Source organism: Falco punctatus (genome assembly GCF_963210335.1).
Source record: "Falco punctatus genome assembly, chromosome: 5".
NCBI classification, from domain to species: domain Eukaryota; kingdom Metazoa; phylum Chordata; class Aves; order Falconiformes; family Falconidae; genus Falco; species Falco punctatus.
The window spans coordinates 29,180,203-29,204,627 of record NC_137584.1 but is presented as its reverse complement, the minus strand read 5'-3'; the positions used below and the strand labels follow the sequence as shown (position 1 = coordinate 29,204,627).

Here is a 24,425-nt window from a genome sequence, read left to right as displayed (position 1 = left end):
TCTCTAGAAACAATAAAAAAATCAGCAAAGGGTGTCACAGAGCAGAGTCCCAGCTGCCCTTGCTGGAAATCGGCTCCACCACAGGAAAAGAAGCTGCGGTGATTTACACCAGTGGGAGAGGTGGCTCTCCAGCTGCAACCAACACATCGGCCTTTTTTAGCAATCTCATTCTCCTGCAGCTCTTAACTGATTTAATGTTTTGTTTACTTACAAATAAGGACCTAATGAAGTGCATACAAATGAAACACATGAAAGTCTTGGGTGCAGGCAGGACAAAATCAGTCACGCATGGCAGAGATTAGCACAAATTATGCAGCTCATTTAACCCTCTGGAAGTTGCATTCCTTTAGATTAACACAGTCGGACAAAACAGAAAGGAAAAAAAAACCCTAAGGGTACTCTGACACAGAAAACACTTTGCCCCACTGCACAAAAACAGGCTTTTAGTAAAAGATACAGTGTAAATTGTTCAGATTTTCCCTCAAGTCAAATATTTTTAAATATACAACATCTTTTTCACTAATCAAGTCTCAGGAAATTCATTCGATGCAAAGGTAAAGCTTAACACTTTGATGCCAAACCCCTACTCAAAGATTGGCCCTGCCGGCTTTAAAATTAAAGCATGCCACAAGCTCAGCAAGTGCAAACCTCTGCACCCAATGCAGAACAAAAACCCAGCACTTGTATTTTCCATTACTAATTTAATTTTTCTATTACTAATTTAAAGAGTGCCTTGAAAGGAACAGGTTCTGGAAAGTACTCACCACCTATCTTGGAACCTCTTCAGAGAAAGTCCACAGGGCTTGATTGCCTGAAGGAGAAGACGCAAACCAAACACGCTTTACATTACAGCTTTCTTCCAAGTGACAACCTTCCCACCTTTTGGCCTTCCCTGTAAAAACCAATTTTCCCAGCTGAAAAAGAAAACAGAAGTAGTCTAAACATGCAAAACCCCTGCTCCAGATTTTACCTTACACTGAGAAACAACCTTTTTGCCTTTATTTGCATTTTATTACTTGTCCTGAAATAGAAAACAGTTCCCATGTTGAAAAATGTACAGATTTGTCTTGAACACAGACAGCAAATTCTTCTGGTGTTCAAAAATCTGCTGAAACTACCTACCTACTTCAAATCTTTTTTGTAAAACACGTCTTTCAAAATAAGTATCAAGTTCAGATTCAGAAAGTTTGCTTGGCTTGTACCTCTATGTATTACTATGAGGTATTATGTATTATATAATACAGAAGTATTACTATCCCAAGATCTAAAAACAGGAGAAAAAGAAATAAACTATGAGAGCACCAGTTTCAAGTTTTCTGGAGCCATTAAGCATTGCTCTGAAAGGTTAGAAATCACTTCTCTTTCCATTTAGCACACTCCTCGAGAAAGCAGAGTATCATAATTTGCATCCCTTCAGCATCTGCCAGCTGTGAACCCTGAGGGCTGATCAGCGCTTAAGGAGTAACAGACCAGAGCACCAGGAGCAAGTTCAGCTGCTCCTGCGATTCCTAATCTCTTAAAATCTGTGGATTACAAAATCGAAAACAAGTGAATTTCTCTGGTTCCCACCCTCCTGCAGAGCTGACCATGACTTCCACCACCACGGAGGCCAGGCACATCTGGGAAGCATTCATCTCCTCCAGCCCAACCACACCAACTTCTTTCCTGCCAGACCCTTGTCTGACCCAGTAACCCCGTAACTTCTGCAAACAAAATCCCATCGGGTTTGGGACCCTACCCCCAGGTACCTCCAAGCCCACCCCTAACACACACATTTGGTATGTCCAATGCAAAACCCCGGCCACAGAGACCCCAGACATTACCAAAGCCTCCCAACAGCCTCCTTCAACACTTCACCATCCCTACAAGTAGAAGTTTCTTCCTTTCGTGATGCCACTCAAACTCATTAACACTTGCCCAAACCCAAAGAGATATGGGGCAGGGTTCGCATATTTCTCCCCTTGCATCAGTCTTCCAGCCACTGCAAACCCGTTGTGCCAATCCTTTGCCTTCTCTCCAGACCAAACACACCACTCCTTTCCATCTTTCCTCTTGGTTCCTGTTCCTCAGATCCCCACTGGCCCCTCTCATTTTCTCCACGTGTCCCCCCAGATGCAGTGCCTCACGCTGGCTCCAGTACTGCAGTGATGCCAAAGCACCAGGAGACACAACGCAGGATGCAGTAAGTCCGTCCTGATTACGGAAGTCCACCTGCTGCTGTCAGGGCAGGATGATGCTGGTGAAGCGGCGTGTGACTGTTTGCGTGGCGCAGTTTTGGTAGCAGGGGCTGCTATGAGGAAAATTAACTTCATCTCAGCCAGACCCAATACAGTGACCCACCACGACCCCAAGGTGTTTTTCAGTGGAGCCCCTCCAACCACCCCTGGGTAGTCTGTACAGCCAACTTATTCACCGGGGACGATGGACCCTCCAAGTTAATTTTCTGGCTTTGTCCAAAGCTATTTGAAAATCTAACGCCTCCTCTCAAGTGTTTGTAACCTCCCCTAGTTTGGAGCTACCTATCGAGCCTGAACCAGCATTTTGTCAGACGCATCAATCACAATGACCCAAGCCACAGGGTCCACCTCTGGAAATCCCCACCCAATTCTGAGTTTGATGACATATGGAGCTAAGCCTGCAGCACAGTTAGCACACCTACACTGCACCATCCAGAAGTCAACAGTTTCACCAAAATTTCTTTTCCCTAGCTTCCTTCTGAGAATATCAAAACAATGCCAAAATCCTAACTAGGACTGATATCATCTGCTTCTATCCTCAAGACCTGTTACCCTCCTGTAGAAGGAAATTAGGATGTCTGACATGATTTGTTCCAGACTAATCCATGCTGACTGTTACTCATAAGCACCCAGAAGATGCTTAGGTGGGAAATAACTTATTAACTTCCAGGAAAATACTGTAATAAAATTCAGAGTGACTGTACTGCAAGTCCATCTCCTCCTCTTTAAAAAAATTAGCACTATAGTTTTTGCTTTCTCATTGTTATGGAAACCTCACAAATTCACCACAGGTTTTCACAAATGACCACCCAGAAGAAACAGAAAAGAAAAGAACCAAAGTCAAGCAGCCAGCTGAAATCCAGCTCCTACAAATCATGAGAATGAGACAAGTGTCATCGAGGTGAAGTCAGGGCACCCTGATCACTGGTGGTACTGGTTAACCAGCTTTTAACAGAAGACCAACCCTGCCACGTGTGTCCTCCCAACATCTGGGGGGTTGTTTAAAACAAACCCTTCCCCAAGGCCCAGAGAAGCTCAAAGAAGAGAAAAACCCTTAAGTGAGTGCTCCCTAAATTATTCTTTTCCTATTTTATCCCTTATCTTCCCTTGTCAGTGCAGATGTTAACTACATCAGTCTTCTGCTCACAGGAAGGAAGATCCAAGACTCCATGAAATTATTGATTACTCTTGAGATCCCGAGCAGCCACTTACAAATGTTGCAACCTGGCAGCAATACAAGCATTTAAACAAGTCATTTTAGCTTCAACATCTTTTTAGGAAGAAAACCTAGTATCCTCATTTTACGCAGGGATGGATGTTATCTCTCTAAGCTGCCAACCAAATGAAACCCAAGGGAAAGGCAAGGTAAGGACTGAACCTGGTCAATGGGAAAATAGGAAACACAACTCGGAAGCTCTTCTGATTTCTCTTCTGCGTTGCTGGTACAAAATTGTTGTGCCTTCCCGGTTCAACAGACCTTGCTGAGTAGTGCAAGATTATTTGGCCATATTTACATGGTCAAAATAAATGGCATTTCCCAGTCCTTGGCTAGATTCTGGCATCCTAAAAGACTTTTTGGAAAAAAAACCAGCAACTTAAATTATTATAATAATACAAAACCTTTGCTCTAACACAATGGGGTAAACCAGACAGCACACATTAACTTCTATGTTAACAGCACATAAAGTATTTAAATCCATTCCAAATTAAAACTTATAATTGAATTTGCAGAAGCAACTTATGGCAGAAATTCAATTACAAAGCAGAATTAAAGAAAGAGGTGTCAGTAACTTTTGGAGGCTGGGCAGGAACAGGCAAGTGCATCAATCTGCTATTTTCAGAGCTGCTAGCAAAAAGCTTAAGGAGAAGACTGCTCCAAAGAATCATTTGTAAAGATCCTCTTTATAAAAAGAGCTTTACAGACAGACTGGAGAAACCAAGGTGACAAATGGTCTTTTTCAGACTACGCTTTGACCTAGCTGGCAGGGGCAAAATTCCTTCCCAACAGTCACCCCTGCCGCCCCTGTGGGCACTGCAGCTCTGCCACATCCTGCAGCATCCTTAGACCTGCCTTAGCTTGCACCAAAACCGTTGCAGGCACCTTTATTTTTCTTTTGTCTTGTTTTCCAAAGTGATTTTAACCCCATTCTTTTGCTTTGAGTCATAGACATTCCGTATTAAGTAGATTTCTTTCGATGTGATGGAGAAGCCTCAAGTGTTGTGAGCACTTTTTTCCTTTTAATGGCCACAATTTTACCCTGCCCTGTTCTAGCCTCCATTTGTTCTCCTTTGGCTGATACTATCCTTGATCAATCTCAGTGCTGATTATTGGTAAGTCCCTCCCACACCTCCAAGGTTCAGCTTTCATAACTGCATTAAGACAAATCAATGCTGTTATTAATGTTCCTGCATTTATGGATGGTATGACCTGCCTGCAAACACCATGTGCAGCCATGGATATAATCCCCAGCACTACATGAAGTCTCTGCTCTGCCTTACTTGCAATTTCTTCTTCAATTAAACTCTGCTATTTTATAAGAATATGCCGGGTTTTCTTTTTTTTCTTCCAAATGCAAACTGGTGAGGGCTCACAGCGTATACAATTTTGCAGTCCCCTTTACATGTGGGTAGCAATAGTCCAGGGGCAGCACAGAAACTAACCATTTGCTCTGAAGTTGGGCTACATGATCACTGTAGGTCCCTTCCAACTGTCCTCTTCTGTTCTAAATTCTATTCTGTTCTAAATTTTTCTCTAGTCCCTGCAGCTGGCCAGCTCATCACCCACCACTGCACCTCACCTTTGGCTGTTGCACTTCTACACGTGCTTGCAGACGCATCCAGACTGCACGTGTAGCTGTGCCAGCTGACAAACTATTCCGCAGTGTGTCCATGACTCCTTCCTCCATAGCACAGTCTCTTCCTACTCACCTCTTACCCCCTTTCTCCTCCTCACCTTTCACACCAGACCTGTCACTCACCATGCCTGGAGCCCACCCAGCAGCTCTGAGAAGTCCCACCTCAACGTACAATTAAACCCACAGTACAAGGATACTCTCAGAGGACTCTATCCCCCAGGTTTGTTTTCTTTAAGGCCCCTACATCCCAGAAGAGGCATCAGGCAATTCACCCTGTCCCTTAAAGGACTGTCACTACCTAAGCTTGCTATCAACCTGCGTAAGTCCCAGGTATCGCTTACACCACTGGGCACGGCTCAGAGACCCCAGGTGGTACCTCAGCCCAGCGCAGGCACATTTCCCTCAGCTCCCGGGCAGGTTTTCCAGCCCATACTGAGCTCCAGGGTGCTACACCTATAGAGATTTAGACGCTGGCTAATGTAAAAGCTAATTCAAGTGTTCTCCTCAATAGGGTGCTATGGCTGCAGTACAGATCCATTTCAGGCTGCGCATCCCCTGAGGGGCTGGTATTGCTGAGAGGGATTTCTCTTGTGTCAACAGAATCAACTGCTGCCCCTCTTTTCTCTGCCTTCAATACCACTAGCTACACCTCTCCCATTACCATTTCACCTAAGCAATGTGCTTGCAACACCCCCAGAAATATTATATATATATATATTTATAAAAATACTATAATCCAACCACTGCAATGGGAAACTGATGTACAGAGACCCTGAGGCCTCCCCAGGAACATCTTGGGAGGTGTATAGTTAAGCCAGAGACTGAATGTCCCTCCCTTGAGCCCTGGACCATCAGCCAAGCCACAAGTGCATCAGCTTCAGTAGCAGTCAGGAGAAGCGCCCTACACCTGCTTCCAGCTGTCATCACGATCATAACAACAGTGAATCTCAACTTGAACACATCAGACTGGACACATGCAGGAAGATGGTCAAACAGCCCAAAAGTTCTCAATGAAAGTTACCAGCAGTCATCAGAGTGAAGCCTCACTTCTCGCAGGGAAGACTGCAACCAGGTGGCTGCCAAAGCATGAAGGAAACGCCAAGCACTGACAGTACCAACAGTATCAGGAAACAAAGAGCGAGGAGTTTAAAACATTCATTGGAGGCCACGTTTGCTTATTTGGAGACCCTCCTGCACCTATTGATTGAAAAGGCTCCCAGGCTACTTTTGATGTCTCATGCTGTAAAGCAGCCTGCACTTTCAGAAGGTGTCCAACTCGTACCAGCTCTCTGCCTTCAGGCTTTCTCCCTCTGCAATTTATTTGGACAAAGTTCCAACAAAAATTTTTGCAACCTGAAGCCTGTTGCAACATCACTAGTACCTACAACTGCTCTTGAAGCCACCTTGACACAGACTGATGAATTTAACCTGTAACAGTGGGATGAAATGCAAAGCCACACCCACTTCTCAGCAGAGAAGACAGAATAAAGAATGGTGGATATTGTACCACTTAAAAAAACCCAACCCAAGTCAGGGCGAGCGGGGCTGCTGGCTGTTGTGGGGATGGCGGTGTAATCTCTGTCCCAGCAGAAAGTCGTCCTCCTTCAGTTTCCCTTGGCACTCAGGTCTATCAGGTAAGTCAACAAGAGCATGGCCTCTGCTTGAATGTGGACTCTCCAAGTAAGAGACCTATGCCTCTGTCTGGAAGGCTGTGACTTGTGCTCCTACCCAAGCAGGAACATCATGCCTTAGCTGTGAGATGGCCAAGCTGGGCTCACAGAAGTCACAGGAATCTTATGAACGCATCTATCCCCTTGATTCTTACTGTGGGATTTTATGAAACACTCCGTGCTGCCCTGCACTTCTGCCGTACTGGATCTCTCTTTACAGCACAGAAACACTTGGACTACAATCCAAAAGGCTTGGACCTAAATGAGTAAAAGATTAGGTCTCCAGTGAGTAACTGCTGTTGCACACCTCCAAAACCCCCCACTCTGAGCATCCCTGAAGGTTTATTTATTGAACACATCTGCAATGTAATGGTTAAACCATTGACTGAAGAACAGCCTGAAGTGTGCAGTACAAGAATCTTGTCTCTGGCTGATGCTATCATAACACAAACAGTTATCCCTGCCAGATTCAGGGGAAGAACAGGGAAACCTATGGAAACCAGAAGAGGCCTGTGCAAAGGAGAAACGTGCACTCCAACAAGGCCTATCATGAAATACATCATGGGCTACCGCACCACAGATTCATCTCGCTGGAGGCCGATCCAATTCCCCTGGCTTCGGAGGAGTTTTGCTCACTTCAACCCAAAGCTGCAGATTCCATTTCTGCATTACACGTCAGTTTTGGCTCCAGTCCCTCCTGCTAAAAGACCCTCTCACAAGCTGGCCGATAACTTTTGGCCACTGAGGATGACCGTTCAGCGATGCCCCGCTTCAGAGGGGTGAGGAAGCTGTACAAACATCTCCTCTGCCCAATTCAATGAGTAATTAATATCTGCATATCAATATCTTTAGTACAGTTTTACACAAAGCTATTTGGCTTATTAACCACATCCCCAAACCTGGGTTCCACAAAAGCAACTAAAAGGAAACCACAACAGGGTAAGGAAGCTTTGCAAATTCAAGGGTAGGCAAGGGCTTTTTCAGGACAGCATTAGGGCTAAGACTAGAAGCCAAGCTGGGTAAGTTGATGTTATCATAGAACTGATTGCTAAAGCAAGCTGTATAAGCTTACACACTGCACTAAATTCCCCTAGAAGTTGCATGTGCATGAAAGCAGGAAAGGAAGGTATGGAAATTTGAAGACTGCCGACTAAATGCATTACATTTTATTTAATCTAATTTAAAGTGTCAGAGCAAGATGAATTATTTTCATTTAAGTATTTTTCCCTTACTGAGTTGCAGGATTGCTTTGGTGTTTTGTTTTTTTTTCAACAAGACTACTGACAAATGCCACGTACTGCCTGGTCTGACCTGCACACAAGCAATCAGCCTACAGTTAAAAAGGATACAGGCAGTTGGGGGCAGAACAGTGCCAGTTATTTAGTCTATTTCCTCTTCTAAAGTTTTTTCCAATACAATTAACTAAGTTCTGTCATTACGCATTCATTGTCCAGGAAGTTTTTCTCTTCCCCTTTTAAGCCTCCTTTCCAGTTGCATTTCCCTGCTTCACAGGATGCTCTAAACTGAACATTACATGCAAGTCACACAATAAAGATTTGGGAGGGATGGAGGGAATTAGGAAGGTCATGGTAAGGGAGGTATCTGCTAAAACCAGACTCGCTAAGCAGCTACCCAGGACATAGTGTCAACTGTCTTTTATTAAAGCAGACTGCAAATTTGTATCGGCTAATATACCAGGTGGAGGGACGTAACAGAGGAGCAGCTGAAAGCATTCAAAAACTTTCCAAGGACTGAATTGAAGCCTGAATTTATTCAAAAAACAAATTACAGTGATTAATGCTGCTATGGCACAGCCAAGGTGCCTCATATAACCTTAACACACTCTGCATATTGAGGCTCTTCTATGCTACATAAAACCACACTCCTGCTACGGAATATGGAGCTGTATTTAAATTGAGTTTATCACAAACTAGTGCTCCTGGGCAGATCACTGATGCGTTTAAAAAAATTTACACATTCTCATCTTTACAAGAGGCAAAACACCTTGAAAGCAAAGCAGAAACCAGATGCACTGGTGTCTTGTTAACCTCCAGAGAGCTAGAAAAGCAACCTTAAGAGCAAAACCTCCTGTAAACATCAATCACAGCTTCAGAGGCTGTAAAATATCAACCTCAGGTGATAAAGGTTTTTCTAGGCTGATGGGTCTTCCCTGCTCTGCCAGGCCAGGCTGCCCCTTGCCCGCATGCAGCCCTCCCACAGCCTGCAGCTTACCTCAGCACGGGCTGTCCCAGTACAACTGGGGGACGTGGAGATGGGGTTCTACCAGCAGCAGGGCTGTCTGAAACACAGCCAGGTGAACCCCTCCTTGGGAGCCACAGGGACATTTGGGTGACAGCACTGGGAGTCCCTTCCTCTTTGTACTTGGTGGGAGCCACAACCTGTGTGAAACCAGGCATCTGGAGAAGACTGATGGGTGACCACCTTGAAGACTACACTTTCGGACCTGTCACCGTTGCTACTCCAGTTGGGGATTTTTCCGCTGTCCTTGCAGTGCTGACTGACATTAAGAAATGGGCTTAAATGGAGACCGATAATGGGAAGCAGGCGCCTGGCATCTCCGTGGCTTGACCTAAGCATCTTCCTCTGGTCTGATCTGCCCATACACCGGGCATGAGACAGCATGTGCGCTCGCATGGAAAGCAGGAGGCACAACACCATACCCCTTGCGGTATTTAAAAGCTACTGACAGTTTGTCTTTCTGCCTAACGACTGCTATACCAGGAGACACGCTCATTACAAGCTCCTGAGCAGGCATTAACATTCAACAGCCAGTCCAGCCTTTTGCAGGCGTACAGCTCAAGAATACTGAAACTTCCCCCAAAATGTTTTCATGAAAACTGAGCAAGCAATGCAGAGCATTTCCATTAGAAACATGCCTCCTCACCAAGCGTAAAAAGCCAGCAAGCCCATTAACGAGGAATAAAAGACCCCAGCACTAGCCATGGACACAAAGCACCTGAAAACAAAGCTTGGCACCAAGAGGCAGCTAATGGCCCAACACAAATGGCACCGGCCAACACCTGCCTGTCAAGCTCCCAGTCCCCAGAAGGCGGCTAAGACAGCTGCTGAGGAAGAAAATCATTGAACATATCCTGCAACAAGCCAGAGCTCTGGAAGCAGCCAGCAAGGGTACTTTCACTTCCAAACCATGCCTTCTGAATTACACCCACAATAATGAGCACTCAGCAAATGCACTTTCCACTTGTTCCTGGTGCTATCAGTCCATAACAGCTTGCCTCTCTTAAGGGACAGGGCTTCTGGAAAGCTGCAGCACACACCTTGCAAACAGCCTGCCAACAGTCCCCGTCAGGGGTGACGAAAGACATGGGCAAACACCAGATTTGAGAAGAGGAGAAATTGCAGTCAACGCGTCTGAGCAGCTCAGATCTGGCAAAACCCACGTGCAGTAAGACATTTTGTCAGAAGAGAGACCCCCTCCTGTGACAGGCACAGCACTTGCTTCAGCTCTCTGCTCTGGGTGACCCAGCAGTCAGCAGCTGTCGGCAATGGGATCTTCTCCTGCAAAGACTCCTCTCCTCCTCCTAGCTAGCAGGGAGACGTTACTGGAGTCACAGATTCCTCCTCCTGCAACCACGAACTGCTTTGGAGGGCTGTTTGCAATCTGAATGGGATGAGAGGGACTCTTTGCTCCTTTGCAAAGCGCCACCAAGGGCAGGAGGTTTCCCACAGGGACAGCCTGGCCGGGCAAGTCAGCCTTGCAGGCTCAGGGCATCCTTGAGGAAACTGGACAGGAGGGCTAGACGATGAATTAAAAATCAAGGGTGGTCTTCCCTCACACCGCATATCTCCTGAGAAAAACACAGCTCTTAGTAACAGAGCTCTAGGACCAGATGTAGGAATTAATGCCATTTTAAGAAGCATGACATGAGCAGAACAAAGTTGTGGCTGCACTCTACAGAGCTCACTCTCATTTGCTTTCACACTATTACCTCAGCTCCAATTACTCTCAGCTGGAATGAAATCCAATTTCCATTTTTAAAAAATTCCGATACATCTTCTGGCAGGCTCACACTGTGCTCCCAAGGGGGACAGGCACACGTGCAGTGACCAAACTCCCGTCCCAGCAACCTCAGAAAGGGCCACAGCCACCACTGAGGACACAGCACCCAGTGAAGCCCCCAGCCCATCAGTTACCAACAGCAAGGGAGCCCACTGAAATGAAAAGGTCTCCGACAACTGGCTTCAGTGGGTTTGCTCCATGTCAAACCTAAGCCAAGGGGAACCATTTGCCATGGGATTTGGGGGAATCTGGCTCCTTACACCAGGGACAGGCTTGGCCTGCCACCACCCACTGGACGCAGCCATCCCGGCATCACTGCACGGAGCCAGGAGAGCAGCTGGACACAGCACATGCTCGTTCCCACTTAAACGGTTCTGGCTTTCAGAAACTGGTCACAAAAAGGTGACTGTCAAATAGCTGTATTTCCAACCTCTGTTTTATGTTGCGTAAGTGCCTCCTTTAATAAACTCTTCGCACACAGGAGCATCCATTTTCCGCAAAGCGCCCCAGAATCTCTCTGAAGCAAAGCTGACATACATGAGCTCAAGAGCAATAAAACTCAGCCCAGCAAAAATCAAAGCAGTGTCTTATCTCGGAGGGCCTTTTACGCTGAGCCCGCTTTCCTCTCCCCTCTCCTCCGTACAGCAACTCCAGCTCTCTCAGTACAAGAGCTTTAGGAGGTCAGACACCAGTGACACAGGACACAGGGGTACTGATCACTCAAGAAGCAACTCCAAGCGGAAACTGGAAGGAACAGCAGAAGGCCCAGCTTGCTCCAGGCTGGTGCTTTGACCACTCTGCAGAGGACTACGAACGTGGCTGCCTGTGATACCCACCGGCCAGGCACCTCCTGCCAGGCCTGTGCTCCCCACACCGAAGCCTCAAGCCGCTGCCTTCCTTTCAGCTCTGGCGAAGGGGATACAGGGTTCTCAAGCATCTTCTAACGTACTTAATGGCTGTTGCTTCTAGGTCCTTTCCCAAGCACCGCAAACTACACTTGCTTTCTTCTGAACACACACTTCATAATTAAAGTCGGTGCTAATGCTTACGCATCCACAACACCCTCCCTTGTAACTCCTGCTCCCCTCCCACGTACGAGCAGCTCTCATCAACCAGCGCCAAACTGTCCTCCAAAGGGAAGTTTGCATCTCCCCAGGTACGTTTTAAGAAAGGCAAAGCAATGCCTTTGGAGAAACACCATTTACCTGCTTTCACTAAAGAGAAAAAGGAAAGGATGTCTTGCAAATGTTAACTGGCTTTGACGGTAGCTATCTGCAGCATGACCAAAAGCAGAAAGCTTTCTCCCCTCGCACCACGGGTAAGCTGCCAAGAACAGAGTATCCTGCGCACAATGCCCTTTAGAAAGAGGGGGAAAAAATGAAAAATAATCCTGCTACCTCCAAGCAAGGAAAAGCATCCTTTCTGCACAGACATGCTAGCCTGCGTGGAGCAGAAGTGAGTGAGAAGCATGGTGAGGAAGGCGTGAGGAAGGCTTGCAGCACACCCACGTGCTGCCTCCCAGCCCCCTGAAGGTATTTCTTTTCCTCCCTCCTCCCACCGCTGCCACCCCTGCCTATTCTAAAATGACTTTGCATGAGCCGTGTGCCAACTTTCAAGCATCAGCAAGATGTATTTCCTTATCCCATGTCCAAGCTATACCATCCATCACACACTTGTGTTTTCAAGAACTCACAAGAATTTGGGGCTTGCGCACCAGAAGACACGCGTGCATGCTGCCTCTTCCTGGGGCACTCGGCACGAAACGCTTCTTCTTCTCCGCCAGTGGGAAGTACATTCCTGGTGCTTGCACACTGCATGGTTGGGGAATCAAAAACAAACCCCTCTGCCACTCTGACTAGTCCACCGGTTAATTCATTCTGATAAAGCCATTGTCCAAAACAAAAACATAATTTAATTGCTAAACCAGCTGCCCAAGTTTAGCTGTTGCTCTTGGCAAGTGTGTCAGGATCTCGGTACGCCTCATTTTCAGCAAGCATCTCTGGAAGCAATGCCTTCCACCTCTGAAGTCTTCAGGTGTCCCCATCACCCAAATCCAGTGTTTTCCAACCCAAGTGGATATTTAAAGGGAAACACCAGCTCTGAGTACTTCTCTGAATACATTAAGATTGCAGCACCTGAAATACTAGCAAGCATGCTTTTTTTTCCCCACAGCTTTTAAACACACATTTATCTAGCTGCAACCTTTCCTATTTAGGCAGCCTGATCTCACTTGGAAAGAGAGGGCAGAGAAAAGAAAATAAAGCTAAAATGTATTTGTAGAAGTCACCAAAAAAACTGGCAGAAGGTCTCAAAGGCACAAGCATGAGCTGGATGTAACTACAGCTATGTCTAAGTTTTGTTGTTGGTCTGGGTTTTTTTTTTCCCCCAGATAGACTTCAAGTAGATTGTGTGGCTTCATAGAGGGAGTTCAATCATCTGGAAATATGTGGCATGCGACAGAAGGCAAAAACTGACCAAGTTGTAGCTCGCACCTTTTGCACAGAATGCTGCTGGAGTGGGTTTCCACAGTATCTTGACTAACATAGATGACCAGGCAGAATTCCTTAAACTACTCGCTGCTTTCTTTGACTTCAAAAAGATATACACCCAGAGGACAAGAAACACTGAAATACTCAAAGTACCATTGCCATCTCTTCCAACCTGGTTATTCACAGGTATCTACAAACGTACTGTGCAAATTATATGCAGCATTTCTTAATAATCGTAATGGCATATTTCATGCAGTACAATCCAGAAGAACGGCGATATTTCATAGATTCTGAGATAGATCCAGCCCCTCCAGCTCCTGCCTTATAATTCCAGGGTAATCAGTGCAGGAGAACACATAATTCATCCCGCAGTCGATCTTATGGGTCTCTCAGTCATTAGGCGACATAACACTGAACTTCCAGAAAGGTCACATTTCCAGGAGGTTCTGCTGAAGAACGTTCTCTCCATTGCAAGACTCAGCGAGGGAAGGTGAGGAGCCCCTCCATGGAGTATTTGCCCCCATCACTTAAGGATTCACAATTACTTCATTATCAGAGCACGACAATAGGCAGAAGATACTTACCTGGGGAAGTCAAGAAATGCAGAAACCAATGAGTTAATTAGCAAGTTAGCAAAACACAACCAATTTGTGAAAGCTTTTACACAGCAAAAGGCTGATGAAGTGAAGATTGTTGTTTGCATTTGTTATATTCTCAGGATGGTAGAGGATGATTGGAAAAGACAGACATTTCAGGCATTGATTGAAAACATTTTCTGCTCATTAAAGCTAAAACCCAACAATTTTGCAAGATCAAATCCTTCCACAAGCCATGGGCCAGATCCCACACAATACAGTAATACAGTCAACATGAGCTAAGATAAACCACCTCTTGCCAAAAGAAATTTGACTTCAGTCTGAGTTAAGCTCTATGAAGATGCCGAAGTTGGAGACAAACCATTTTCTAATACAGACAATGAGCAAAGAAACTGATTCCACATACAGACATTATGGGAAGCATCCTAGGAACATGACACTTTTTTTTTTTTTATTTTTTAATTAAAATAAAACCCAAAACATTTTTAAACGTCTTTTTGTTTAAAAAAACAAAACACGTCTGTTTTTCTTCCGTTCAGTGGAAAACATACTGCATTTGTTACTGAATATGACCTGAAAGACATATTGAAGGAAAGACCAGCAGTTCTCTGGAAAAGTGAGCCATCCTCTTCCCATGAGTATGCATCTTGCACACGCAGACAGCACAACCTCATCCCTTACAGTCTCACATCACTAAAAGCAAGAAAAAACCTCCAGACAATATAGTTTTAATTCACACTGCCCCCTTGGTCTACCAGCATTCTTGTCTCACTCACATCAAAGTACTCAAGAGAATATTGTCTTGCTTGGGGAAAAAAAAAAAAAAATGTTGCACAAGTATTTTTAATTGCAGCCATTTCTAATCACAGTTCACATGCCTGCTTTTTTTTTTTTGCCCCTCCCCCCCTTTTTTTTTTTCAGAGTCATAATCCAAGTTTAACATTGCTTAGGCTAGTAATAAAAATAATCTTTATCATCAGCTCCCAACAACTGGCCCATGTTATTGCCATGCCTGTGAGCTCGGGTGGCAGAACAAGGTACCACGGCGCCAGCTGCGATATACAGCGAGCAAAGCATCGCCTGCGCCTCCAGAGCCACAGCTTCACTGGAGAACTCAAAAGGTTTGTCTACACTTGTCACACAAGTTCCTGCTGGTGCAAGCATCCAGCTGCAGGAGCAAACCCCACTCCTGCAGCTGGCAGAACTCTTCTCACCGTTGCAATTCCCTGAATGGACTAAGCTATGCCAACAAAAAGCATTTTTTTTGCCAGCATAGCTGACTCCTCAGCAGAGCTGCTGCCAGCGTTGCGACAGCCGCTCTATAGCAGCACACGCGGGCTTCCCCCCCCCCCTCAGTTTCCTACATTTCCACCACCTCTACACACAGAAACCCTAATTTAAGGCAGGAAACAAAGAAAAGCAGAAAACAGGTGTCAGGAAGAGGTGATGCACGCTGTGCTGGCTGGCTGGCATCTCCCCACCTAACCCAAGGGAAGATGCGGGGGGATTAGGTGTTTCCCCGAGCCTCACCACACTAGATGAAATCAAACATAGGCAGTTGTAAAATCCTTTCACCCAAATCCAAGGGCTCCCAATCCAAGCACCTGAGAGGAATCGAGGCACCAGGAGCGAGGTGGATATTGGGCCCCACACGGGCTCCTCTCTGACTCTGCTCCCCGGCCGCCGCGGGAAGCACCCGATGGTGCTGGCGGGACCCCGTGCAGGGCAGCGTTCTCATCCCAGGGGGCTGCTGAAATAGCCCCTTGGTCTTTGCTCTAGTTTCATCTCAGGCAAGAAGAGCTTCTGAATCCAAACCCACGACAAATAGCTCGTATTGGGAAAACTGCAGAATATTTCGGGGAGGGAGTAGCTGATGCTTCCCTTCTTTCCCCCAGACAGAAAATGTGATCTCCCTACCAGATTTTCACTTGTGAATGGCATTAGGGGGCAATACTCGGTTCCAGTGCTTGCCTGTAAGCATTCCTGTGAAAAAATTCACGATTGTCATAAAGGTATAAACGACCCAGCTGTGAGCAGGAGACACAGACCTACCGAACGCCCAGCTGTTTTTCTCAGCAAACTTTTCATTCCAGATGATGCATTACACGACCTTTTCCCTAACTTATTCGCATGGAAACTTAGTCGTAAACACACCCGCCTTCTTTGATTCCCTGTTCCTGGTGATTCCCGGTACTCCGGCAGCTATCGCACGCTGGAGCCCCGCGCCCCAGCGGGTCGCCCGGGCTGGCAGGCGCCCTCGCTGCCGCGACCTCCCGGGCGCAGGGTGTCCCCCCCTGGCCCTGGGTTCAGGGGACCGGGGTAACCTTGGCCACAGCCATCCAGCCTCCGGCGCGGCCCCAGACATCTCCCAGGGGAGGAGACAGCCAAAAAAGCCTACTCACCAGAGGCGAACGCCAGCGTTTTTAGAGGCCGTTTGGGAAGGTGGCAAATAGCACGGTGGGGATCCGAAGGAGTTGGCTCAAAGCGCCCTGCAACATCCATGCGGCGGGAACTTCGCCGGGTAAACCATTAACCACGGCAAAGCCGCGCCGCGTAACCCCCCCACGGCCGGGCGAGACCCACGCACGCCCCACGGACAGACACATAGCAGCGGCGGACGGACGGACACCGACACACAGAGAGACACGCAGGGAGGCACATACGTGTTTTTTCCGAGGGCAGAGGAAAAGGCTGGCGCTCCCCGCCGCTCGGGGCGAGGCGGGCGCTGCTATCGCAGCCCCGCGGAGGCGGCGGCGGGGCCGGGGGGATCCGCTCCGCAGCCCCCGACGGCGGAGGGGACGCCCGCCCGCGGCCGCAATCCAGCCGGCACCCTTACAGCCCCCGCTCCCCAAAAATGCCCCCCCAAAAGACGGAAAGCCCCCCCCCCCCGCCGCAACCCAACTCCACTCTTCCACAGCCCCCGCCGCAGGAGAGGGCAGCGCGGCTCTCCCGCAGCCCGGCCGAAGTTCCCGCGGCGCTGCGCGGGCGGCGGGGCAGCCGCAGCCCCTTACCCGGCTGGCGGAGCGGGTCCGGTGGCGGCGGCGGCGGCGGCTTCCTGGGAGCTACAACTCCGCGGCGGCGCCCGGGCGAGCCGCGCGCCTGCGGAGCGGCGGCGAGCGGGGAGGAAAAGAGGAAATGAGCGGGAGGCGCATTGGAGGGAGGGGGAGGAAGGAGCCGTCGCCGAGGGACCGCGGAGAGCGAGGGACGGAGCTCAACTTCCCCGGCGGGGCAGCGGGAGCGACGGGGGGGGCGGAGCGCACCGCGCCGCCGCTCCGCGGCCGCCCCGCGGCGTGCGCAGCGCCGAGCCCCGCGCAGGGGCGGCCCGCCCGTCGCCGCCGCCGGCGCTCCCGCCGAGCAGGGCCACTTGGTATCGCCCGGGCCGCCTCCCCGGGCCGCCGCCGCCGCCGCCGGGCAGGAAGTGCGGGGCCGGCGGGGCAGCGCGGAGAGGAGGTTCCGCGGGGCTGCGCGCCTGCGGGGGGGGGGGGGCGCCGCCGCACCGGCCTCACCGGCAGCGCGGGCGCGGGGAGGGGACTAGGAAAAAGTTTGGATTTTCCGGCGTTTGAGGGTTTTTTCCTCCCCGCCCCCCCCACCTCCCTCCTTTTTTTTTTTAGCCCCGAAGCAAATAAGGAAGCGGCGGAGCGGGGGGGCCGCGGCACCGGCCCGTGCCAGGCCCTGCGCGCATCCCCGGCGCGGTCGCAAGGGGCGAGTCCCGGGTGCGCGGCGGCAGCTGGCGGCGGCGGCAGCTCGGGAGCGGCCGCTGGAGGCGAGCGCAGCAGCCGCGCAGCGCACCCCGCGCTTGCCCGCGGAGCAGGGCGATGAGGACAGCCCCCCAGCCCCCCCATGCCCCCTGCCACCCCAGCGGTGTCCCCCCCCGTCCCCCCCCAAGGCTGGCAGCGGGACAGGTGAATTTGGCGCAGGTAAATTCGGCACCGTCAGCCGGGTCCGCGGGTGGGCGCAGTCCCCGCCAGCTGGCGACGGGCGCCCGCGGTTCCGTGCGAGGCATGAATTTGCGCAGCCCGCCCGCGTACCCCATCACAAAATGGAGGGGATTTAGGGATTGATGCTCATCTGTCTCCCGAGGGAGGTAATTGGAAGCGTTCCTCAGAAATACGACCTGCAGCACGGACAAAGGAGGGAAGCTTTCCCCCTAGCCCCTAGCCAGCACATTTTCGAGTCAAAAATATCTGGGAGATTACCGTAGCTGCCACTGCGCCTTACCGGTAGCTTTCCCTCTGCCTCCCCTCATAGGAGACCAAGTGAGCACATGCGGTGCAGTCACAAGGTAAGAACTGAACAGAGTTGAAATCAAGGCCACACCAAGAAAAAGATACTTAAAAGATGTTAGCCACAAACCGAGGGGGAGGAACAAACACAACCCCCACCACCAAAGCAGCAATTTTTCAAAGTTTATCTCTGCTAAATCCAACAGATTTTTATAAGGAGAGCAAAAAGGGGCCGGGGGGGGGGGGGGGGGGAGCCAAACCCAAACAAACCCTAAACCTTTCACATGTATTCCAACGCTTGAATACATTGAAACTGAATACATCCATGTGAAGAGGTGAAAATGTTACTCAACAGTAACTGCTTTCTCCAAGGCCTTTTAGAAACAGTTCAACCATTTTTCCAGCTTAAGAAAAATAATAAAAATGTCTTCCCAAGGCAAAGAACAAGCTTGGAGACTGAAGAATCTGGACAGTAAAAACTAGAAGTGACTAGACTGGGAGTATATAATGGAAAACTATGCAACCACCATCACTGCCAACTTCACATACTTGAAGCTGGGTTCTCCTTGCAGGAGGTGATTACAAGTGAGCGATCTCCTTGATTTCCCCACAAATGCTCCCCTGCCTGAGCACTGCCCATGGAAGCAGGGCTGGCCGCAGGGAAGGGGCTATGGCTCCCACCGTGCCTCTCTGGCTGCTCTACCAGTGGGGTGAGTGAGGACACCACTCTCCACCCAGGAAGGTGGCAACAGAGCAAGTATCTAACTTGAGGCCACCTCCAAGTTTTACAGCCCTTGGGGCTGACTTCTGGCGAGAAGTGGCAGTTTATGGCACTCCATCCCACTTTCACTTTTACCGTGGTTGTCACTCGGTAGCCCTGAGAGCAGCAGGTTTTCCTCTGCACAGCGCTGCCCCGTGACCTGCAGTGGATGGGTTATGAGACAAGACCTGCAGCCACAGCTACTGGCTGCAGCGGTTCCTTGCAGGGATGCCCTGGTTCGATGGGGCTTGGCAGCAGCGAGCACCTGCCTTTGGTTTGGGGTGATCCGTGGGTGGGTGTCCTGGTGCTACACTGTGCTGGAACGTTTCTGTCAGGAGCTGCCTGTGCTTGGAGACTTGGGGACATTACTTCCTTGAGAAGCACCCATGGCTGCCTCTCTTTGAGACTTCTAGTATTCTGTATATTATCTCATGAATAATTGCATAAATATTGAAAATAATTATGGTTTCAGTGATTATTGGGGGACACACAACAAGGACCAAACAAGGTGTTGCTATTGTTTATACCCAGCTTTCTTCTAGAATCGCACCCTCCTGGCTACAACCAGATACAACACAGTACAATCCAGATAGCCAACCAAAGAAACACCACCAAAATTTCAGATGATTTTGAATCCTAATGCTTGAGATTACAGAAATCCTGAGTTACAGAAATCCCCTGGGAAACAAGGAAGGATGACCTTAGAAAGTTGTCAACAGCTCACAAACAATCTGAGATGTAAAGCTGCAAATTCATTCCTGCAGTGACTTTGTGAGGTCTGCTGCTCCTGCTCTGCAGCCTCCCGGTGCTGCTCTCCCCTTCAGAGAATGTGCCATGTGAAAACAGTCCAGCCCTGCATTTGCAAGTTAAGATCCGTAATAGGCAGTTACTTTCTCATATTATGCACTTAAGGATAAGTATGCTTGGGCATACTACTATGAGAACTTAATGTCTTGTGAAATACTGTGTTCAGTTTTGGGCCCCTCACTACAAGAAAGACATTGAGGTGCTGGAGCATGTCCAGAGCAAAGCAAGGAAGCTGGTGAAAAGACCAGTGAACAAGTCCAATGAGGAGCAGCTGAGGGAGCTGGAGTTGTTTATTCTGGAGAGGAGGAGGCTCAGGGGGGACCTTATCGCTCTCTACAGCTGCCTGAAAGGAGGCTGTGGGCAGGTGGGTGTCGGTCACTTCTCCCAGGTAATAAGCGACAGGACAAGAGGAAACAGCCTCAAGTTGTGCCCGGGACTTTTAGATTGGATATTAGGAAAGATTTCTTCACTGAAAGGCTTGTCAAGCATTGGAACAGGCTGCCCAGGGAGATGGTTGAGTCACCATCCCTGGAGGTATTTAAAAGATGTGAGGATGTGGTGCTTAGGGACATAGTTTAGCGGTGGACTTGGCAGTGTTAGGTTTGTGATTGGACTCTGTGATCTTAAAGGTATTTTCCAGTTTAAATGATTCTGTGATTCTATGAAAGCATTTGCAAAATCGGGCCCATGGGGTGTATCTGGCTTGTTTGAAGTTCTTCTTTTGATGGCGTATGTTCATTAAGCCTATCTGAAATGCTCTCATGATGACCTAGCCGTGGACCTTTGCAAACTTAAATCCATAGCTGCTCTGGCATATCACCTTTTGTTTGATTTTTGTTTCTGCTTTTCATTCTATTTGCACAGTCAGGAGCGAGAAACAAAGAGGGATTAAATTAGACTCATCTGCATCATTCCAACTATGCTGAATTTGAAGATGCTATGTGAAATTCCTTCTGCTGTCTGGGGTTTAATCACCAAGGGATTAGATAGAAACTAAAGTATTTGAGGTGTGTGGCATGCTCCTATTCTTTAAATATCTGCCATAACAATGTGAGCTTCATAAGGCTATTGCTAATCTTGAATTATTACCTGCCTTCCTGTGGTTTGGCATGATTAACTCGAGGAAGAGATTAAAGTGATATTTAATTTTTTTGAGCAGTTCATTAGCTTAACCTGGACAGCCCAGCATCAAAAAACAAAGGAAGAAAATGCTGGAAGGATTAAGGATTCAGCCTGTTCTTTCCCCATTGGTCTCCTGATACCTGTCATGGTTGGTGGGATGGAAAGCGCTGGTGGTGTCCTTGAAGGAGGCCAATTGCTCCAACCGCTTTTAGGCCAGATGGAAAGCTTCTGTGGGTCAGACAGGCTTTCATCTGCCTCTTCCAGAAGAGCCGGACTTGCCTCCACTGCAGACAGTGACAGCAAAAGCATGCCTTCTGGCTTCGAGCAGGGGACATGGTCATCCTAGTCATCCCCACACTGTCCTTTTGGAGGTGGATGGCACTTCGTGGGGAGCTGCTGCCTGGCAGTTCTGTCTGGGAAGGAGCTCCTGCCCAGCTGAGGCATTTGCAGGACAGCCTCACAGGAGCGGGCAGAGATGCATCCCCTCCGTCACTGAGCTTCCTCACAACTTACATTTGATGGAAGAAAGCAACATTTTGAAAGACACTAATTTTTTTCTTTTTCATCCTGTTTTAACCTTTCTTTTGGAAATCCCTCACTGAGGAATCACTTTAGAGAAATTCAAATGAAAACAGAAACAGAGAAGTGCAGGCAGTGTTGTTTCATTGTGATAAAGCCAGGCTGGATGGCAGATGCTTGGGGAAATATGAGGGGAAATTGTTTATCATCAGAACAATTTTCTTTGGTAAGTTTTGTCTTCCAGTAATAAAAATCTGGGTGCTCATCTATAAAGCCTCTCATTCTTTGGTACCAGATGATGGGGCTTGAATCTTTGCCTGCATCGGTTTTATCCCTTTTTGTTCTCCTTTGCATTTCCAAGTTGGACTTAACAGGCAAACAAACATATCTTGGGAAATGCCAGCTGCATGCATTGCTCTCACACACAGTATGGGCGAGCAGCATCGCCTGAACAGGCAGACCCAGTGTTTTAACGTACTACCAAAACAAATATGCCAAGGGGTTTTGCCAGTCATCTGGATCACAGAAACTGGAGGTGGAAAAGGTGGGGTTTTACAGTGCATTTTCCTGCCAAAGCAGGATTGTTCCCTGCAGCATCTTCTCAGTGTACTTCCATGGCCTGTTTTAAATGACCTTGGAGGATGGGGAGAGGTGGGAGGGGGGAATCTGCTAGTACCCTCCAGAGTCTCTTTGTCTAGTTTGAATAATGCAATGTGGAGCAAGGGCAAATGGGTGTTCAGAGAGTTTAGCTACAACACAATATTTAATGTATTTTTTGCACGCTTTTTCATCTCCAGCCTACTTGCTATGCCTGCCGCTATGCCAGTAATATTAGATAGATTTTTTCTTTAAAAAAAATGGTAACAAAAATAGGGGCAGTACTCCACCTTTGCATGATATCTCTTCTTTCTCTTAGCAGGAGATTGTCTTAGGGGCTTTCTTTCCCTGTGAGGAAAAATGAATAGTAAGAGCTGCGATGATTGGCAGTAAGCCTGAAAACAGCAGATGTGAGACTGCACAGCTGGACAAAGAAAAAAATGCACTTTGCTACCTACATTTCTATTAAGGTTGCCCCAGGGATACCCCAATGCCAACGGGGGACTTAACCTACACGCAGCCAAAGCCATCGGGCACATTTACATATATAAGAACTCTTGGTGTCCTTTCCAAAGACAGAGAGACGTGATTAAAGGAACATAAAGGAAATCTGGCTGCATGTTTTTTCTCTCCAACAATAGAATGACTGAGGGTAGAAATATTAAAGAAGAATTAGGCCTGGCGGACGTGAAGAATTTATGAATTATACAGGCACATTTTAATTTCATTTACTGTTGTCTACTAGTTTATTACTTGGAAATCTAAAAGGGACCTGATTTTGCCTCCCAGGCTGCAGTTACTGTGCCAGAGACTAAAGTTAGGTGTTTTAGATAAGATTTTAATATTGAAACATCGTACACAAGAAGAGAAAAATCTTGCAAAACCGGGAAAATTTAAAAGCCTCATTTTTCTCCGTGGTGCTTTACTGTGGTTTTGCACTCTGGGATTTTCCACAACATGTTCTGGGATTTATCATCAAACAAAGTTGTGGCCAGGGGCATTTTAACTTTATCTGTTAACAAAAAATTGGAATTTCCTATGCTCCATAACCTGCACAGGCTTATGTCAAGTTGCATCTACCAACAGCCCCATTCTCCCATGGGGTCTACACACAGGGAGACCCACCATCATTGCAGAGCAGCAGAGCCTTGGGTGCCGACCTTTGGTCCCGTGGCATTCCACCTGGGCTTGGCATTCCCACCTGGGTTATTTCCTCAGACTGGCAGCAGAAGCAATTTCAAAACACAAAATGACATGTCTGATTTGTCTGAGCAGAAAACAACAGGGAGTATTCCAAATGGATGAGGTCCTGTAGAGTGAAGTAGCCATCGAAAGGCTGTTGTGCCTGTGAGATGCAACGGAGTGAACTCTGGTTTTGTGGTCCAACACGGCAGATTGATGCTGAGGGAGGTGGGATAGAGTAAGAAGACTCAAGAGTTTCTGTGCAGCAGAAAATATCAGTGCTGTTACTGGTTTCTATTCTGAACCACAACAGGAAAATGCAAAAGCCAGAAATTAAGTGTGAAAAATACTGGTGTGTCTAAATGAAAATCAATGTTTTAGCCTGGCATTACAAAAGCTTTAAAAAGGAAAACAAAACAAAGTATTTTTGTTCAATCAGGCTGATAAAAAATAATATAGTAAACCTGGTATTTCCCCACAGCGACTTTCAGTTTTGCTAAGACTGCTTTTTTTTCTTATGTTTTTCTTTCTGGGGTGTTGGAGCCAACAAGATGCTAATTTAGTGCTGTGCCAGCCAGTGTGCTCTGGGATGCCTTCCAGAGCCCTGTGAGAGCTGGGGGACCCCCACACACTGGCATCAGGATGCTGCTGCCCCAGAGCTCTGGGGTTAAGGGGCTTTGCATCATGTTTGCACTCCTCATCTGGGGCTCAAACCTTCCTGCTGGAACACCCGTGTCCTCACACTGCTCCCGTCTGCATAAATCCACCCTGAAACACTTAATATTGAAAATCCTTTCAATACTTAGAGGGGGCTTATAAGAAAGATGGGGATAGGCTTTTCAGTTGGGCCTGTTGCAATAGGACAAGGATAATGGTTTTAAACTAAAAGAGGTTAGATTCAGACTAGATATAAGGAAGACTTTTTTTTTTATGATGAGGATGGTGAAGCACTGGAACAGGTTGCCCAGAAAGGTGGTAGGTGCCCCATCACTGGAAACATTCAAGGTCAGGTTGGCGGGGCTCTGAGCAACCTGAAGATATCCCTGCTCACTGCAGGGGGGTCGGAGCAGATGACATTTAAAGGTCCCTTCCCACCCAAACCATTCCATGGTTCCTTGAAAGTAGAGGGCTGCATAAAGCAGCATTTCCCATGGGGTCAAGGTCTCTCACTCAGTACCTGAAGGCAAAGCCATGTGGGTTGTTCAGTGCAATTTGGAGGAATTCAGACTAATTTTGGCACAGGCAATGGAGCACTCTCGTATTGCTCCTGTTGGTAATTAAGAGAAAGCAAATCACAGGGGAGGACAATAAAAGTATTAATTAACA

At 47.9% G+C, this 24,425-nt stretch overlaps 1 protein-coding gene across 2 annotated transcripts in view; it reads right to left on the bottom strand.

Moving 5' to 3' along the window:
• HPCAL1 (hippocalcin like 1) overlaps window positions 1–17,326 on the bottom strand; it is a 66,728-nt gene extending 49,402 nt beyond the window's left edge. Inside the window, exons 1-2 of one of the 2 annotated variants that reach the window (XM_080387886.1) lie at window positions 16,901–17,326; window positions 765–811 (exon numbers count right to left, since the gene is read on the bottom strand). The gene's annotated coding sequence lies outside the window, so the exon portion shown is untranslated. The remainder of the gene's footprint in view (window positions 1–764; window positions 812–16,900) is intronic. The other variant, XM_080387885.1, reaches the window with a different exon arrangement.
• Window positions 17,327–24,425: the final 7,099 nt, after the last annotated feature.